The sequence below is a fragment of the Mesoplodon densirostris genome, chromosome 7 (assembly GCF_025265405.1).
Source record: "Mesoplodon densirostris isolate mMesDen1 chromosome 7, mMesDen1 primary haplotype, whole genome shotgun sequence".
NCBI lineage: Eukaryota > Metazoa > Chordata > Mammalia > Artiodactyla > Ziphiidae > Mesoplodon > Mesoplodon densirostris.
In genome coordinates, this window is record NC_082667.1 from 72,015,466 (window position 1) to 72,037,136 (window position 21,671).

The following is a 21,671-nucleotide window of genomic DNA, read 5'->3' on the forward strand; positions in this document are numbered from 1 at the left end:
AGCTGAGTTTTCACTTTGCCAAATGTGTCTTTTTTTTTTTCAAACTTCCCAGGTTAAGAAAAATACATGGTTTGTATTGCCAAGCACTTTCCCCCTACACTTTGAGCCATGTATTTCTTTGGGAAACTAAATTCTATTTTACCCATAATTCATCAAACTGTTTTCTCTGACAACTTAAATTTTTAGAGCCTTTTAACATACCACTTCTCTCATTTTCTCCCCACTACTCTCCTTTTTTCATACTTTCCCCTTGGCAATCAAAAAATACATACAGTTTGCCAGATTTGAAGTAAAAGGGATGAATATAATTCAACTGCTGAGATTCAGGATGATGTTTTACATGTGACCAAATAAACTTTCCATTACCTATTTGCACTTTCATATGACTTTCTTCAGATACTCTCAAAGGACATAATGTAGTTAAACAGTAATGTTATGTAAACAGTTGCCAGTGTATGGCAAATTCAGGTTTTGCTTTTGGGAAATTTTTGGAATTTCCTTTTCCAAATATTTTCGATCTCCAGTTGGTTGAATCCGCGGATGCAGAATCCTCGGATAAGGAGAGCCACTTGTATTTAATTTTGAGTCAACCTCAGCTGCATATATCACTTCATCTTATATAAACTTAATTAATAATACATTCCAAAACTGTTCTGATATTAGAAACTGAACTACTATCACCAGTGCTACCATTTAAAAACCAAAAGCCAAAATTATGGGAGTGGGGTGGGGGAGAAAGTAGAAGATATACAATGAAAATACTTGGAATATACTGTAAAGCATAGTGAATGGGCAGAAGTATTGATCTTCTCCACCCTTTTGGCTCATCAGTGTAAAATTAGGAAATGCTCCTTCTCCATTCTCAAAATATATAAACCTCCAGTAGGATGCCCTTTATTTGTAAACAGATATACATCTTCATGCCAGGGTCATCCATTCCCTCTTACTTCAGCCAGAATACCCAGTTACTTTCTTTCCATAGCTAGGGACAACAGGAAGTCCTCCCAAATTCCATTTCAAGGAGTGTTTCATTTCCACTGTTGTGCACTGGCAGAGCGGAAGTAGGAAATGTCAAATCCCACCATCAAAAATTGGTCAAAGGAATGTTATTGAGGTTAGATTTCAAAATGAGATTTCATACCAAAACCACTCAACAAGCAGTAGTTAGCTACTATAGTACTCTCAATAGTATAATTCAGCCATATTATAAGGTTAAATGGGTTTCAGTATGTTGCACAAGTAATCAAATCACCATCTATAACATATTTTCTATAAAAATATCCATTCCAAATTCCAAACAACAAACTTTCTGAAATTCTCCCATTAGTTAGTTGGAAATTGCCTACAAATACATCCCTGTGTATACTTCAAAGAAGTCTTTTTGTGATATAGATTAAAAAATACTAAAAAACAGGTAACTGACTATTAGCCTTTTTTAAGTAGGTCATATGCTTTACAAAAGGGTAAGCACAAATTTGAAAAAGCAAGAATTCAATGTGAAAGCTATAAATTACTTCCTCATTTACTATATATGAAGTCTGGGATTTTCAAATACAGTACTTGGAAGTATGCATGAAAAATTATTATTAGTGGTTACAACACATTGTTAATATGATGACAACAAGAGTTGTAATCATGCCAATCCTATGAATTAGGGGTAATGGGGAAAATACAGACAGTTTCTAAAACTGCATGTATTATTATGTTCTCCTGAATATAAGTGATGCAGATGCTGCCTAAAAAAATACACAGGGCCTCCCTGGTGGCGCAGTGGTTGAGAGTCTGCCTGCCGATGCAGGGGATACGGGTTCGTGCCCCGATCTGGGAGGATCCCATATGCCGCGGAGCGGCTGGGCCCGTGAGCCATGGCCGCTGGGCCTGCGCATCCGGAGCCTGTGCTCCGCAACGGGAGAGGCCACGACAGTGAGAGGCCCGCATACCGCAAAAAAAAAAAAAAAATACACAAAGTTTCTAAGCTGAGGGCACTAGGAAAGTAACACAACTTCAAGTCAACCCATTCTCATAAAAATTTGAGAGAAATAACTTAATCATCTGTATAACTCAATACCTTCTTTTCATATATGAGCAAGGCTGTGTGGATCCATAAAAATGTCATCTGAGCAGAGATTTGAACATCTAGCATCAGAACTTCTTATAAAGCCACCAAATGTACTGTACTGATATGCCTAAATGATCTTCTAATAAAAGCCAATTTCAAATGAGTAAGAAAAACGAGCCTGCTATAAAAAAGCAAGCAATGTTCACAGACAAAACCTGGATTCAAAGGAAAGATGGGTGGGCATAAATTATCTAAGTGTTTATAGGAAATAACATATGGATTTTTTGGTAAAAATTAGAATGGAATTTCATACGCTTAAGAAACTGGGGGGAGGGAAGAGAGAGGGAGATATTAGGCTTTCTCCTGAGGTAGCGCAAAGCATAACTGAATACATCATTGCTCACTTACATTTAACATAAATAACATATTGAGACTTGCAGTATGAAGTCAGAAGTATTGCCTGTAACCAACTGCACTGTGACATTCTCATTCATCTGCTGAGCCTTAAGTCCCACTGCAGCTGAAGACTTTGATGACTCAAGACTTCCAAACCCTCCCCCTGAGCACACTGCTAGTGAACACCACAATGCACAAGCTCCTAACTCATTCTTCACCCACCCCTCTCTGCCACCAGTAATCACTTTCTTTACCAGCATGCTGTCCTTCAGCCACAGAAGTTGTGCATTAAAATCAGAGCCTCGCTAACCATCTCTGTCAGTTCAGCTGGATATGGAAGATCCACTCATTCAGTTGCACCCACTGGAGTAGTTCCTCATTCTGGGTACTGTGCATTCTAAACAACTGTGAGGTCTCCATGGAAGAAGCATGTTTAAGTGGTATGTCTTTGTTGTTTGTGACTGGGCAAAAGTGTCAGTGTATGTGTGTTTTGGGTAACATTGTGAATGTATATATATATATATATATATATATATATATATATATATATATATATATATATATATATAATTTATATATATTATATATTTTATATATAATATATATATATATATGCATCAGCATATATCCAAACATCTGAGGGTATAAGAGCTGCATGGAACTGAATTTATCATTTTCCTCTTTAAGTACATAATATAGACAAATAGCTACAGTTAATATATAGCATTTTATAAAATAAATCATTGTATTTGTGTAGAGGAACTTAACAGGACAATAGGGCAGGCCTCTTGCACATCAGTTGGGATGAGAGGGGGGAACACTGTGTTCTTTCTCTGCACCAAAACAACAAGTTAGAAAATAAATCTGTCTGGAAAAAATTATCTTAGGTTTTTCCAAGGGAAGGGGAGTTAGGGAAGTTTGAGGTTTCTTATCAAGAAAAACTGACAGCAAGCCTTCATATTAGACTGTATATGTCTATCCACTAAGATTTTACAGGAATGAGAAAAGTATTCTTACCAAGAAAGTTAAGTTCAAGTGAAATGTTGTTTCTCAAGAATGATTCTAAAGAAGATTTGAAGTTTTCATCAGTGGTTCTAAGAAAACAATTTATAGTGCCTTAAGTGAAATAAGGGTAAATGGCATTTCACTGCAATGTGCTGCGATGGCCTATATGACTTGAACAGTACAAATAGATTTCCTGGGATTTTGTTTTCCCTTAGAAAGGAAAAGAGGAAGGAGAATTTTTACACAGTGATGAGGCATAAGGCAAGAAATGGACATATAAATAACTGTTAGCTAAGTGTAAAGGATCCCTGAAGAAAGGGAAGAAACCCAGGAGATGTGCACATCAAATAAAAATGGAGAATATGGCTATATTTCAGCTCAAACCAATATTCCTTTTTCAGGAATCATCCCCTCTGGCTCACTGCTGACAATCCATAGATAGCATATGAGTGAGATAAGTTCATAAGATAAACAGGGATGTTCCACGGCGGGTAAATACATTTGTTTCCACTGAGATAATTATTCTTACCATGTGTCACTGCTCTCATGGCATGAACAGGACAGGCGATGACATCCTATAAAATGCAATTTTTATTCCTATAAAAATATATCTCGATGTCAGCATTGAGATATATAACTCATTTAGCCCTCATGTATTTTTTTTTGCTCTGAAGCTGTGAGTGAGTTTTTGCTTTTATTGTTGTTCTTGTTTCTTGTCTTTTTAAAAAAAATGCTGTCATCAACTGTGCAATACTCTTAAGACACTAGGGGAAAAAATGGGACTGTCATTATCTTAGGCTACCTGGTCCTATGTAAGGATTACATATGTTATTATGTGGGATAGCTGAATATAACTGTTTTACTTGAATTTTTATAAGGTTATCATCTGCATCATATAATCTCTATGCAATACCTGTATCCTCAAATCAAAGTGTTCTCCCAAACCTCATGTCTTTTCAGACCTAACCTAGGCAACAACAAGAAATCACAAGCCTTTGTACCAACAAATAATTTTTCCAACTATAATTCATTAGTACCTTATTCCAAAAGCATATGAATACTTACAAGATGGTTAATCCTCATTAAAAACTAAGATTACATGACATAATTACATGTAAATAAGAAAAATGAATTAAACTCTTACCCTTTCCTATGTCGGGTACTAGTTGTGAATCATATATACAATTAGAGTTATATTGCTAAGCTAAAAATATTGGTAAAGATCTAAAAATGACAAACAGTGCCTTTTAAATTAATGTCTTATTAGTTGAGTGAAGTACACTGACAAAGAATAATTTATGCTTATTCAGACTGCACTCGACATCTTCAGGTGTTTCCAAATGAGCTCACAGAAGAGTGATTAAATGCATCTGATAACAAGCCACACATTGCTGAAATTACTTACCGCCTCATTTTATGATTAATTAAACATGTAGATTAAAGTTGCAAAAGAATTTAGATTAATGAGCAAGTTAAGTCTTGCTGATATAAGTGAACTGGGAATTGGATGCTCTGTGGAACTTTATAAACATGCATTTTGTAATGAATAAGACAAGGCTACATGCAGAATCGTGGCCACCAGGGCCTTTTGACGATGCAGTCTTTTTTAACATGGTTTGACAGCTTTCAAATAACATTCTTCTATAGGCTTTAAACTTTGTGCTTTGCTGTAAAACACAAGACTACATAACTCATGTACCAAGAGTACGATTATTTTCGAGCTCTCCAAGGTAATGACCCCCTGTAGCAGCAGCTGTTCAGAAAAAATTACAAGCTCAATTGTTATTTTAATCAGAGATAGTTTTGTAGTTAAAAGCAGTTATGCAACTTGTAAAATTATATGACACCTCATCAGTACCTTCTCTTCAACACTCCTTCCTCCAAAAGTAAAACCATCCCAAAAAAGTCGTAGCTTTCCAGAGGACTTATTAACAAAGTAGGGTGCTCAGTCATTCATAAAATATTCAAAACCATTTATTAGTGAGGTTTCTGCTAGGAAAGATAATATTTAAATTTATAATGACTTATCAGCTCTAAGATTGTGTCAAAATACCTGCTGGGGTTTGCTGAGTATCCAATTTTTTTCTTAAGATCAGCTTTACCTGATCGGAGTAGTTTAGACTGTGTCAAAAGCCAAGTTGGACTGTATGGTTTTCCAGGGCAAGAGAAATTCAGGTTGTTCACAAAGATGTAGTGCATTCTCCTTTGCAAGGGATACAGAAGTGGCAAGAAATTGAGCCAAAGTTACCAAACAAGCTTTTGGTTTAAAACCTATTCCATTTTTATTACGAAGTTTGTAGCACAATACCATTTATTACTACCATAGCATAATGAAAGCATTCCTGCAAATTCTTTGAATGGATCCAATCTGCTGTCTAAAATATATCTCTACTTCTTTTCTACTCTACTTATTTTCAGACCTTATGTATAATTCATTTCTTGGCAAGAGTGAGATTTTTATAGTGTAAAATTTTTTCCTTTTAATTCAGATTTTTTATACTCTAAAGAATTACCAAGAAAACTATGGAAATTTTTACGTAAGGATGAAAAGGAGCTGCTTCATGACTCAGGTGGCAAATTACCATCATTAACCCCACATATTTATCGTGTGGACATAATTGCCCATTTGAAGATGTGAATGAAAATATAATATTGAGACATAAGCCTGACTATAGTGAAATTTATTAAAAGCTTATAAGCATACAAAATAGTGTCCATTTGATTTGTTTATTTCCTTCCAGTTTTAAGTCAAAGTGTTTCACCAGATAGCAACAAAGACCCAACACAGCCAAAAATAAAATAAAAATAAATAAATGGCCCTTTTTTTAAAAAACCAAGCTTAATTTATAAGCGTTTTCCCCTTGTAGTTCAACTTGACTATAATAGTTAGGATTTCTAGGTAGAAATAAGGACCCAAATACTTCGAGGACCAAATAATATCCTTTTTTTCACATGAAAATTTAAATTCTTCATTTATACCCTTTAAAAGAAGAAATCTTACAACAAAGTGGTTATATTAGCCTGAAAGGGGCTAGTTTAGAGATCAAAAAATAATTCTTTTGTGATCATAAAATGTATTTGGGTATGTGCGAGAAGGACGTAGATGATTCAGACAGCTCAACAAGTCACCAAATTTTAAGGAGCAAGATCTTTCCACTTCAGTCATTGCCATATTATTTCTAGGCCCCACATATTATGAAGTGTGTCCTGGAGTTACTAATAATTAAATAAAATTGTGTCACTCCTGTGGCATTTTATTACAAGAAGATACATTTATTTCCCCATGAAAGCAATATTTGTAAAATAACTTTAAGTCCTAATTACTGAATATACTTAGCTATTACATGTATTATTATTAGCATGTTTTAAATTTTATGACAAATGCTTTATATAGTTTACCTGCATAGGTTACGTAAATTTACTGGTTATTTAAAGTTAAGAGTTACATGTTTAGCTGAAATACCGAAACAGGTACTTCACTCTGCAACTATGAATAAATGGACAATTTAAAATATCACAAATCAGCCATAATGCACTATAAGAATTCTTATGCATTTTTTCATTAAATCAAGATGGTAATTTATTGTAAAGCTTTTTTTTTATTTCACAACACATAGTCATGTGGGCTATGAACCTTGCATTTCTAAGAAGTGACTAATATTTTCTTCATTTCATCTATAGTTTGAAAGAAAAGTATAAAAATACTCACCAGAAACTAATATTAGATGACTAAACTCATTTTCACATGTGATTGGGCCCAGGTTTGTCAAGATGAACTATGAATGCATTAATATCCACAATACTGCCAAATGCTGAATTATTAATATTGTCAGCTCCTTGGTTTCAGTTCATGCCCTGTTGAGGAGTTTTGTGAGATTCATCAAAACTCAGCCTCTCAACATGTTTACAAGTATCATGGAGGCAACACGTCTTAAATTAAAATAAGGTGACTTTCAACCAAGCAAACTGTCATCAAGGCCAGACTAAGATTCATAAATGCAAAGAACCAGTCTATAGTGAAGACAGCAGATGAAGTCAGGTGCTACCACATGCCAGATCCTTGCCAACTCAGCACCCAGCAGTTGAGATACTAGGTAGATGACTAAAGGTGGTTCTTCACTTGGCAGGATCAGCAGTATTATGCACTATACCTATGAGTTGTATATGTCAATGCAAGTAAGTATTCAAGAACCAAAAACAGTGCTGAAAATCGGCTCCAAAACTGCTATGTCTTATCAATTTTTATTCTATTGACTATGCAAATTTTTCAGTTCTCTAAACCAAGGACAGAGTTACTTAACTGGAAGAGTCCTGAATTTTCCCTTCAGTGAAAAAAATAAAAGATTACTCTGTTTTAGTTATGCTAGAATTCCTTTTAAAATCTCCATGTATCCAAAATATTTCTGTAAGTGCACATTAACAATGTTTTTTTATAAACCAATTGGAAATTTAAAGTATGATTACTTTTTAAAAGTCAAAAGTTTCTAAACTTTACTCTGTACCTTGTATTATATGATTTCCATGATGGTAAATTAATATCAAAACTGATTTTATTCATAAAACAAATAATTTAAAAGAATACAAGTAGTTTCCAGACTTGAAAAATTTTAGGATTTCTGATACTCATCTTTCCAACCTTTCATTCAGTAGATATATTCCCTATAAATAGAAACATTTCTGAAAAATATTATTGTGGTAGTAAAATTGTTTCATTTGTATGTAAAGTTTAGCCAATAATCCTAATAGTTATAAACATAAGTTAAAACTAGAAGATGTAAAGAAATTGGGTGTTAAAATTACTTAGGTCTTAGTATTAGACCACAAAAATGCAATGCAATCCTCATTTGCCACGGAAATAGGAAATAAATGGGAACATTAGTTATACTCATAAATTATATATTATACCTGGGCTCTTATACAAAGTGATGAGGGGTCACAAAGTCCTTCTTGAAGCATTTTTCTTTCCTCATCAGAAGATATAGAATGTCTAAAAAGAAGAAACTAATAGTTATTGGACCCACTATCTGCAACATAAAATAAATTTACTCTATGCATCATATAATCTTCCCAACAACCACACCCATTTTACAGATGAGGGAATTGAGTCTCAGACAGGGTAGGTAATTTTCCAGAGTTACACCAGTGACAGAGATAAAAGTGAAGCCCTACTGAACCCAGCTCCAAGGTCCATTTGTTCTTTCTGTTATATTATGCTTATTTATCGCCTATAGTATTTTTTGTGTTTATGCTATTCTCCACTATCTAGAATTTCTTTCTGCTTCTTCTCAGTTAATCCATCCCTACCACTTCCTTCCAAGGTTCACAAGTATACTCCAAAAAGTATACTGTGTTCTCTCAGCACTTTGCTTAAAAGCCTCTATTACAACAATTCAAATTACACTGATTCACACAATACACATTTATGAAATGTTACCAACATTACCATCTATGTTCAGCAAGGTGCTGAAGGTATCACAAAATGGTTGCATTGACATACTACAATAAGTCTTTCCTAGTCTCCACTCTATACTCCTCTATCCTCTCTCACCTTCACAATAACTTTTGAAGTAGTAGTAGTAGTATTTACTAGTACGATTGTCATTATCATTATCATTATTATATATTATCAACCTCAACCAACCACCTTTTGTTATCATGCTACTCTCTGGAACTCCTCTCCACTTTCATTCTGCTCAAATGTTCTCATCCACTAAACCATCTCTCTTTCCTTCCCAATCAAAAATTCTACTCTTGAATATTTCATAAAAGGTGTGAGATACCTCGACTATTCATTTATGCAACAAAGATCTAAGCATTTACTATATGCTGGAAACTAATGATTGATAAACAAGATAGATCTTATTTGCCTAAGAGCTTAAAATCTACCACAAAATACAAACAAGTAAACCAAAATTTATAATGTAGATCCATGTCATCATGAAAGTATATTAAAAAAGTGATGTGAGTACAAAGAATAAAGAGTAATAATTCATCTGGAAGCCTTCATATGGAAGGTGGTATATAAAATAAACCTTCATTATTGAACAGGATGCAGGTGGAGAAATAGCAATAGTGACTGATTATTGAATACTTTCTATGTGTGAAGCACTCAATATACTGCATGTTTAATATATATCATATATTTTCTTCACTTATGTAGACATTTCTGTTCCTGACCAGGACAGACTAACAGGGACTGGACTTACCCTTCTTGGGTTAAACAACTAAAAAAAACTGGATGAAATATATAAAAACAACAGTTTTCAGAAACTGGACATCAAGCAATGAAGAAGTGATTCCTGAGAAAGGAAAAACAAAAGAGGTCATCTCTACAGTTGTCCCAGCTTACTGCCTCAAGAAAGAAATTACCAACTGCAGTGTACAGAGGCAAATCCTAATGGTCTCACTGAGTTAAGAAGACGAAGCTGGGAGTCTAGGGAGGCCAAGGTGGATATAGTTGGTAGGGCAAAGTAACAGAGGAGAAAGACCTGCACATAAACTTCCAGAGGTCTGCAGAGAATCCGTCACAATTACTGATAAGCACACATGTGTGAGGAAACTAACCAAAGTTAGGGACAGATATACCTAAAAGGAGCAGAGAAATCAATCCCCAGAGCTCACACAAATCAAGGAATAATTCAATTTCCCATCATCAAAGTGTAAAACTCCACAATGCCAGGGGCACTGGACAGAATACTCAGAAGAGTATTGCCTCAGCAGTGCAGAAACTTAGCCTTACACTATAGGCTGCACTGGTTCCAACTGACAGTGCTTAAAAGCAAGTATTGAAAGGACCAAACTGTTTCCAAGTATCTTAACTACATACCAGAAAAAAACGTCCAAAAATATTTATAGAAATACTGAAAGATTCAGCACTCAACAAGGTAAAATTCACACAATTTCTGGCATCTAATAACAAGTCACCAGACATGCAAAGAAGCAGAAAAATACCACTCATTATGAAGAGAAAAAGCAATGAATTGAAACTTGTCCAGAAATGACACAGATGATAGAATTAGTAGACAAGGATATTAAAATAGTTATTAGTTGCATTCTATTTGTTCATGAAACTAAAATAGACTGAACATACTAAGTAGAGATATCAAATATACAATAAAGACCCAACTATAACTTCTAGAGATAAAAAATACAATGTCTGGGATGAAAAATCACAGGGGTGGAATTAAAAGCAGATTTGACACTGCAGGACAAAGACAAGTGAACTTGAAGGCTTATCAATAGAAACAATGCAAAATGAAACAGAATGGGGGGGAAAAGATGAAAAAATGTGAACAGAATCAGAGAACTGAAGAACAACTTCAAGCTGCCTAATATGTGTGTAATTGGATTCCACAAAGAATGGGAGTTTAAAAAAAAATTCTGATGTAATAATGGCTGAAAATTTTTTAGATGTGACAAAAACTATAAACCTACAGATACAAGAATCTCAAAAAATCCAAGCTCAAGAAACATTACGAAAACTACACTAAGGCACATAGTAACCACGTTGCTTACAACCAATGTAAAAAGAGAAAATCTTAAAAGCAGCCAGAGGAAAATGACACATCATACACAGAGAAACATAATAAAAATTAAGGCAGACTTCTTTCTGAAAACAATGCAAGCCAAAAGACAATGGATCAATATTTTTTAATTACTGAACCACAAAAAGTTAATCTAAAAGTCTATACCTAGTAAAATAAAGATTTTTCAGAAATATAAAAGGTGATGGAAATATCACCATCTCACCAGCAGACATAATCTACAAGAAATATTAAAGAGGTCCTTCAAGCAGAAGGTAACTTACCAAATGGAAATCTGAAGCTACACAAAGAAATAAAGTACATTGAAAATGGGAAATATGTGGGTAAATATGAAAGACTATTTTATTTTTTAAATATCTTTAAAATATTGACTATTCAAAGCAAAAATGATAAAAATTATCTTTAGATTTAACATATGTGGAAGTAATGTGCATGACAATAGCACAGAGGCTAGGAGGGAGAAACAGAAGTATGCTATTGTAAGATTCTCATCCCATGTGTGATGTGGGATAATATTACTTGAAGTAAGACTGTGAGAAGTTGTATAAGGTTGCTATAACTACTAAAGCAACCACTAAAATATATTAAAACAAAAAAATTAGGAAGCCAATAAGGGATTTTAAATGAAATCATAAAAATTCTCAATAAATTAAAAGGAAAACAAGAAAAAGGGGAAACAGAATGATGAACAGGTGGTACAAACAAGAAACAAAGAGCATATCATATATTTAAACTCAACCATGTCAATAATCACATTAAACATAAATGGTCTAAACACCCAAATTAAAAGGGAGAGATTGTCATACTGGATAAAAAAGCAAGACTCAGCTGCATGCTGGCTACAAGAAATCCACTTTTAAATGAAGACACAATACTTTAAAAGTGAAAGGATAGAAAATATATACCACGGTACCACTAATAAAAAGAAACCTGCAGGGCTATCAGACAAAGTAGATTTCAAAGCAAAGAATATTACAATGGATAAAGGGTTTTTTATACAATGATAAGGGTGTCAACTCAGTAGGAGGACATAATGACCCTAAACATGTATCCACCTAATAGAGCTTCAAAATACAGGGAAGAAAAACTAATAAAATTCAGGAAGAATTTTAATCAGAGTTCTCAAAATCTCTCTCCCTCAATTAAGGGTAGAACACGTAAACCAAAAAAATCAGTAAGGATATTGAAGACCTGGACAGCACTGTCAACCAACTTTACCTAGTTTACATTGATAGAACTTGCCAACCAACAAAAGAACTAGTAGTTCAATAACAGAAAGATATCTTGAAAATCTGTAAATATTAGGAAATAACACTTCTAAATGACACACAGATCAAAGAAGAAATCAAAAGGGAAATTAGAAAGCATTTTGAATTGAATAAAAATGTAAACACCACATATTAAAATTTATGGAACACAGCTACAAGCAGTACTTAGAAGTAAATTTTATAGCACTAAAATCTATATAGAAAAAGGGGGTCTCAAATCAATGATCTCAGCTTTCACCTTAAGAAACTAGAAAAAGAAGGGCAACATAAACTCAAAGTATGCAGAAAAAAATGAAATAATAAGACTAAAAGCAGAAATCAATAAAATAGAAAAGAGGAAAGCAATATTAAGTTTGATGTTGTGTTTACATTCTCATAGCATAAATGAGAGGCAACATCACTAAATATTCTACAAATATTAAAAGATATGTATTATGAACAAATCTATGCCAATAGATTAAACAATTTAGATAAAATGCACTTAAATAAACCATATAACTTAGATGAAATAGATAACCTCAATAGCCCTATACCTTTTTTTTTTTTTGCGGTATGCGGGCCTCTCACCATTGTGGCCTCTCCCATTGTGGAGCACAGGCTCCGGATGTGCAGGCTCAGCGGCCATGGCTCAGGGGCCCAGCCGCTCCACGGCACGTGGGACCCTCCCGGACCGGGGCATGAACCCGTGTCCCCTGCATCCGCAGGTGGACTCTCAACCACTGCGCCACCAGGGAAGTCCAGCCCTATACCTATTTTTAAAAATTGTATTTGTAGTTAAAAACCTTCCTCAAAAGAAAACTCCAAGCCCAGATGGTTTCATTAGTGAAGTCTTTCAAGTATTTAAAAAGTAATAATACCTACTGTACACAAATTCTTCCAGAAAATTATATAGAAGGTAATACTTCACAACTCACTGTATCAATATAAGGCTACAGTAATCAAGTAATCAAGATAGTGGCATAAAAATATAGACAAATAGATCAATGGAACGGAATAGAGACTCCAGAAATAAATCTATATATATATGGTCAACTTATTTTCAACAAAAGTGCCAAGGCAATTTAATGGGGAAAAAGATAATCTTTTCAGACAATGGCACTAGAACAATTGGAGAGCCATAGCCAAAATATATACCATAAACTTCATCTCGCCCTATTACAAAAATTACCTCAAAACGAATCATACACCTAAATTAAAAGCTAAAACTATAAAACTTCTAATGGAATGCATAGAAAAAAATCTTAGTAACATTGGGTTTTGCAAAACTTTCTTGAATGTAACATAAAAAGCATGAAATATAAAAGAAAAACAAGAGGGGAGACTTTCAAGATGGTGGAGGAGTAAGATGTGGAGATCACCTTCCTCCCCACAAATACATCAGAAATACATCTACATGTGGAACTCCTACAGAACACCTACTGAACACTGGCAGAAGACCCCAGACTTCCCAAAAGGCGAGAAACTCCTCATGTACCTGGGTAGGGCAAAAGAAAAAAGAAGAAACAGAGACAAAAGAATAGGGACGGGACCTGCACCTCTGGGAGGGAGCTGTGAAGGAGGAAAAGTTTCCACACACTAGGAAGCCCTTTCACTGGTGGAGACGGGGCGTGGGGTGGGTGGCGGGGGCGGGGGAAGCTTCAGAGCCACAGAGGAGAGCACAGCAACAGGGGTGCAGAGGGCAAAGTGTAGAGATTCCCGCACAGAGGATCAGTGCCGACCAGCACCTGAGATGTTTGTCTGCTCACCAGCCGGGGTGGGTGGGGGCTGGGAGCTGAGGCTTGGGCTTCGGAGGTGAGATTCCAGGGAGAGGACTGCAGTTGGCTGCGTGAACACAGCCTGAAGGGGGCTAATGCACCACAGCTAGCCGGGAGGGAGTCCGGGAAAAAGTCTGGAACTGCCTAAGAGGCAAGAGACCATTGTTTCCGGGTGCACAAGGAGAGGGGATTCGGAGCACCGCCTAAACAAGCTCCAGAGACGGGCGCGAGCCGCGGCTATCAGTGCGGACACCAGAGGCGGGCATGAAACACTAAGGCTGCTACTGCAGCCACCAAGAAGCCTGTGTGCAAGCACAGGTAACTATCCACAACTCCCCTCTGGGGAGCCTGTGCAGCCCGCCACTGCCAGGGTCCCGTGATCCAGGGACAACTTCCCCGGGAGAACACACGGCACGCCTCAGCCTGTTGCAACGTCAAGCCGGCCTCTGCCACCACAAGCTCGCCCTGCATTCTGTACCCCTCCCTCCTCCGGGCCTGAGTGAGCCAGAGCCCCCTAATCAGTTGCTACTTTAACCCCGTCCTGTCTGGGCGAAGAACAGACGCCCTCAGGCGACCTACATGCAGAGGTAGGGCCAAATCCACAGCTGAACCCCGGGAGCTGTGCAAACAAAGAAGAGAAAGGGAAATCTCTCCCAGCAGCCTCAGAAGCATCAGATTAAATCTCCACAATCAACTTAATGTACCTTGCATCTGTGGAATAACTGAATAGACGACTCATCCCAAAATTGAGGCAGTGGACTTTGGGAGCAATTGTAGACTTGGAGTTTGCTTTCTGCATCTAATTTGATTCTGGTTTTATGTTTATCTTAGTTTAGTATTTAGAATATATTATCATTGGTCGACTTGTTTATTGATTTGGTTGCTTTCTTACTTTTTTTTATATATAGATATACAGACTTTTTCCTTTTTCTCTTTTTGTGAGTGTGTATGTGTATCCTTTTTTGTGTCATTTTTGTCTGTATAGCTTTGCTTTTACCATTTGTCCTAGGGTTTTGTCTGTCAGTTTTGGGTTTTTTTTTAATTTTTTTGCAGTACGCGGGCCTCTCACTGCTGTGGCCTCTCCCGCCGCGGAGCACAGGCTTCGGACTCGCAGGCCCAGTGGCCGTGGCCCATGGGCCCAGCCACCCCGCGGCATGCGGGATACTCCCGAACCGGGGCACGAACCCACGTCCCCTGCATCGGCAGGCAGACTCCCAACCACTGCACCACCAGGGAAGCCCTGTCTGTCCGTTTTTTGTTGTTTGGTTTTTGGTTTTAGTACAGTTTTCAGCACTTATTATCACTGATGGATCTGTTTTTTTGTTTGGTTGCTCTCTTCTTTCTTTCATTTTTTTTATTACTTTTTAATTTTTTATTTTTAATAATTTCCATTTATTTTTTATTTTAATAACTTTCTTTCTTTCTTTTTTTCTCCCTTTTCTTCTGAGCCATGGGGCTGACAGGGTCTTGGTGCTCCGGCCAGGTGTCAGGCCTGAGCCTCTGAGGTGGGAGAGCAGAGTTCAGGACATTGGACCACCAGAGACCTCCTGGCTCCACGTAATATCAAATGGCGAAAGCTCTCCTAGCTATCTCTGTCTCAACGCTAAGACCCAGCTCCATTCAACGATCAGCAAGCTACAGTGCTGGATACCCTATGCCAAACAACTAACAAGACAGGAACTCAACCCCACCCATTAGCAGAGAGGCTGCCTAAAATCATAATAAGGTCACAGACACCCCAAAACACACCACCGGACGTGGTCCTGCCCTCCAGAAAGACAAGATCCAGCCTCATCCACCAGAACACAGGCACCAGTCCCCGCCAACAGGAAGCCTACACAACTCACTGAACCAAACTTACCCACTGGTCGCAGACACCAAAAACAACAGGAACTATGAACCTGCAACCTGCGTAAAGGAGACCCCAAACACAGTAAGTTAAGCAAAATGAGAAGACAGAGAAACACACAGCAGATGAAGGAGCAAGGTAAAAACCCACCAGACCAAACAAATGAAGAGGAAATAGGCAGTCTACCTGAAAAAGAATTCAGAATAATGATAGTATAAAGATGATCCAAAATCTTTGAAAAAGAATAGAGAAAATACAAGAAACATTTAACAAGAACCTAGAAGAACTAAAGAGCAAACAAACAATGATGACCAACACAATAAATGAAATTAAAAATTCTCTAGAAGGGATCAATAGCAGAATAACTAAGGCAGAAGAACAGATAACTGACCTGGAAGATAAAATAGTGGAAATAACTACTGCAGAGCAGAATAAAGAATGAAATGAATTGAGGACAGTCTCAGAGACCTCTGGGACAACAGTAAATGCACCAACATTCGAATTATAGGGGTCCCAGAAGAAGAAGAGAAAAAAAAATGGACTGAGAAAATATTTGAAGAGATTATAGTTGTAAACTTCCCTAATATGGGAAAGGAAATAGTCAATCAAGTCCAGGAAGCACAGAGAGTCCCATACAAGATAAATCCAAGGAAAAACACACCAAGACACATGTTCATCAAACTATCAAAAATTAAATACAAACAAAAAAATATTAAAAGCAGCAAGGGAAAAACAACAAATAACATACAAGGGAATCCCCATAAGGTTAACGGCTGACCTTTCAGCAGAACCTCTGCAAGCGAGAAGGGAGTGGCAGGACATATTTAAAGTGATGAAAAGGAAAAACTACAACCAAGATTATTCTACCCAGCAAGGATCTCATTCAGATTCGACAGAGAAATTAAAACCTTTACAGGCAAGCAAAAGCTAAGAGAATTCAGCACCACCAAACAAGCTTTACATAAAACAAATGCTAAAAGAACTACTCTAGGCAGGAAGCACAAGAGAACGAAAAGACCTAAAATAACAAGCCCAAAACAATTTTAAAAATGGTAATAGGAACATATATATCGATAACTACCTTAAATGTAAATGGATTAAATACTCCAACCAAAAGACATAGACTGGCTGAATGGATACAAAAACAAGACCCGTATATATGCTCTCTACAAGAGACCCACTTCAGACCTAGGGACACACACAGACTGAAAGTAAGGGGATGGAAAAAGATATTCCATGAAAATGAAAATCAAAAGAAAGCTGGAGTAGCAATTCTCATATCGGACAAAATAGACTTTAAAATAAAGACTATTGGGCTTTCCTGGTGGCGCAGTGGTTGAGAGTCCGCCTGCCGATGCAAGGGGCACGGGTTCGTGCCCCGGTCCGGGAAGATCCCACATGCCGCGGAGCGGCTGGGCCCGTGAGCCATGGCTGCTGAGCCTGCGCATCCGGAGCCTGTGCTCCGCAACGAGAGAGGCCACAACAGTGAGAGGCCCGCGTACCGCAAAAAAAAATAATAATAAAATAAAATAAAATAAAGACTATTACAAGAGACAAAGAAGGACACTACATAATGATCAAGGGATCAATCCAAGAAGAAGATATAACAATTGTAAATATTTATACACCCAGCATAGGAGCACCTCAATACATAAGGCAAATGCTAACAGCCATAAAAGGGGAAATCAACAGTAACACAATAATAGTAGGGGACTTTTAACACCCCACTTTCACCAATGGAAGAGATAATCCAAAATGAAAATAAGTAAAGAAACACAAGCTTTAAATGACACATTAAACAAGATGGACTTAATCGATATTTATAGGACATTCCATCCAAAACAATGAAATGCACTTTCTTCTCATGTGCTCATGGAACATTCTCCAGGATAGATCACATCTTGGGTCACAAATCAAGCCTTAGTTAATTTAAGAAAATTTAAATCATATCAAGTATCTTTTCCAACCACAACAGTATGAGACTAGATATCAATTACAGGAAAACATCTGTAAAAAATACAAACACATGGAGGTTAAACAGTACACTACTAAATAACCAAGAGATCACTGAAGAAATCAAAGAGGAAATCAAAAAATACCTAGAAATAAATGACAATGAAAACACGACGACCCAAAACCTACAGGATGCAGCAAAAGCAGTTCTAACAGGGAAGTTTATAGCAATACAATCCTACCTCAAGTAACAAAAAACATCTCAAATAAGCAACCTAACCTTATACCTAAAGCAATTAGAGAAAGAAGAACAACAACAACAACAAAAAACCCAAATTGGCAGAGGATACAAATCATAAAGATCAGAGGAAACAAATCATAAAGTTGGCAGAGGTAACAAATCATAAATATCAGATCAGAAATAAATGAAAAAGAAATGAAGGAAACAATAGCAAAGATCAATAAAACTAAAAGCTGTTTTTTTGAGAAGGTAAACAAAATTGATAAACCTTTAGCCAGGCTCATCAAGAAAAAAAGGGAGAAGACTCAAATCAATAGGATTAGAAATGAAAAAGGAGAAGTAATAACTGACACTGCAGAAATACAAAAGATCATGAGAGATTGCTACAAGCAACTATATGCCAATAAAATGGACAACCTGGAAGAAATGGACAAGTTCTTAGAAAAGCACAACCTTCCAAGACTGAACCAGGAAAAAAGAGAAAATATAAACAGACCAATCAGAAGCACTGAAATTGAAACTGTGATAAAAAAATCTTCCAACAAACAAAAGCCCAGGACCAGATGGCTTCACAGGTGAATTCTATCAAACATTTAGAGAAGAGCTAACACCTATCCTTCTCAAACTCTTCCAAAATATAGAAAGGGAGGAACACTCCCAAACTCATTCTATGAGGCCACCATCACCCTGAGACCAAAACCAGACAAAGATGTCACAAAGAAAGAAAACTAAAGGCCAATATCGCTGATGAACATAGATGCAAAAATCCTTAGAAAATACTAGCAAACAGAATCCAACAGCACATTAAAAGGATCATACACCATGATCAAGTGGGGTTTACCCCAGGAATGACAAGATTCTTCAATATATGCAAATCAAGCAATGTGATAAACCATATTAACAAATTGAAGGAGAATAATCATATGATCATCTCAATAGATGCAGAAAAAGCTTTTGACAAAATTCAACACCCATTTATGAAAAAAACCTCTGGAAAGTAGGCATAGAGGGAACTTACTTCAACATAATAAAGGCCATATATGACAAACCCACAGCCAACATTGTTCTCAATGGTGAAAAACTGAAAGCATTTCCTCTAAGATCAGGAACAAGACAAGGTTGCCCACTCTTACCACTATTATTCAACATAGTTTTGGAAGTTTTAACCACAGCAATCAGAGAAGAAAAAGAAATAAAAGGAATCCAAATAGGAAAAGAAGAAGTGAAGCTGTCACTGTTTGCAGATGACATGATACTATACATAGGGAATCCTAAAGATGCTACCAGAAAACTACTAGAGCTAATCAATGAATTTGGTAAAGTAGCAGGATACAAAATTAATGCACAGAAATCTATTGCATTCCTATACACTAATGATGAAAAATCTGAAAGAGAAATTAAGGAAACACTCCCATTTATCATTGCAACAAAAAGAATAAAATACCTAGGAATAAACTTCCCTAAGGAGACAAAAGTACTGTATGCAGAAAACTATAAGACGCTGATGAAAGAAATTAAAGATGATACAAACAGATGAAAAAATATACCACGTTCTTGGGTTGGAAAAATTAACATTGTGAAAATGACTCTACTACGCAAAGCAATCTACAGATTCAATGCAATCCCTATCAAACTACCAATGGCATTTTTCACAGAACTAGAACAAAAACTTTCACAATTTGTATGGAAACACAAAAGACCCCAAATCGCCAAAGCAATCTTGAGAAAGAAAAACAGAGCTGGAGGAATCAGGCTCCAGGACTTCTAACTATACTATAAAGCTACAGTAATCAAGACAGTGTGGTCCTGGCACAAAAACAGCAATATAGATCAATGGTACATGATAGAAAGCCCAGAGATAAACCCACGCACATATGGTCACCTTATTTTTGGTAAAGGAGGCTAGAATATACAATGGAAAAAAGACAGCCTCTTCAATAAGTGGTGCTGGGAAAACTGAACAGCTACATGTAGAAGAATGAAATTAGAACACTCCCTAATGCCATACAAAAATAAACTCAAAGTGGATTAAAAACCTAAATGTAAGGCTAGACAGTATAAAACTCTTAGAGGAAAACATAGGCAGGACACTCTATGACATAAATCACAGCAAGATCCTTTTTGACCCACCTCCCAAAGAAATGGAAATAAAAACAAAAATAAACAAATGGGACCTAATGAAACAAAAGCTTTGCACAGCAAAGGAAAACATAAACAAGACGAAAAGACAACCCTCAGAATGGGAGAAAATATTTGCAAATGAAGCAACTGACAAAGGATTAATCTCCAAAATTTACAAGCAGCTCATGCAGCTCAATATCAAAAACAAACAACCCAATCCAAAAATGGGCCGAAGACCTAAATAGACATTTCTCCAAAGAAGATATACAGATTGCCAACAAACACATGAAAGGATGCTCAACATCACTAATCATTAGAGAAATGCAAATCAAAACTACAATGGGGTATCACCTCACATCAGTCAGAATGGCCATCATCAAAAATCTACAAGCAATAAATGCTGGGGAGGGTGTGGAGAAAAGGGAACCCTCTTGCACTGTTGGTGGGAATGTAAATTGATACAGACACTATGGAGAACAGTATGGAGGTTCCTTAAAAAACTAAAAATAGAACTACCATATGACCTGGCAATCCCACTACTGGGCATATACCCTGAGAAAACCATAATTCAAAAAGTCATGTAGCACAATACTCATTGCAGCTCTATTTACAATAGCCAGGACATTGAAGCAACCTAAGTGTCCATCGACAGATGAATGGATAAAGAAGATGTGGCACATATATACAATGGAATATTACTCAGCCATAAAAAGAAATGAAATTGAGTTATTTGTAGTGAGGTGGATGGACCTACAGACTGTCATACAGAGTGAAGTAAGTCAGAAAGAGAAAAACAAATACCATATGCTCACATATATATTGAATCTAAAAAAAAAAAAAGGTTCTGGAGAACCTAGGGGCAGGACAGGAACAAAGATGCAGACGTAGAGAATGGACTTGAGGACACAGGGAGGGGGAAGGGTAAGCTTGACGAAGTGAGAGAGTGGCATGGACATACATATACTACCAAATGTAAAATAGCTAGCTAGTGGGAAGCAGCCACATAGCACAGAGAGATCAGCTCAGTGCTTTTTGACCACCTAGAGTGGTGGGATAGGGAGGGTAGGAGGGAGACGCAAGAGGGAGGAGATATGGGGATATATGTATAGGTATAGCTGTTTCACTTTGTTATAAAGCAGAAACTAACACACCATCGTAAAGCAATTATACTCCAATAAAGATATTTTTTAAAAAAGGAAAAGCAACAAATTGGACTTTGTCAAAATTTAAAACACTGCTCTCAAAGGACACTTAAAATTAAAAGGCAAGCCACAGGCCAGTAAAAAATATATACAAAACATTATCTGATAAATAAATTGTATTTTAAAAAAATATAAAAAAATACTCTTACAACTCAATAAAAAAGACAGCCCCAATTTAAAAAAACAGCAAAAGATTTAAAATGCACTTCAACAAAGTAGATACATGGATGACAAACAAGCACATGAAAAGAGCTCAACATCATCAGTCATTAGGGCGAT

The 21,671-nt window shown here is 36.5% G+C and overlaps 1 protein-coding gene across 4 annotated transcripts in view; it reads right to left on the reverse strand.

The window, feature by feature from the left end:
- The window catches only part of SOX6 (SRY-box transcription factor 6), a 636,653-nt gene that overhangs the window by 500,663 nt on the left and 114,319 nt on the right, over positions 1-21,671 (reverse strand). For all 4 annotated transcript variants that reach the window (XM_060103234.1, XM_060103233.1, XM_060103231.1 and 1 more), the window contains exon 3: positions 8,366-8,447. The gene's annotated coding sequence lies outside the window, so the exon portion shown is untranslated. The remainder of the gene's footprint in view (positions 1-8,365; positions 8,448-21,671) is intronic.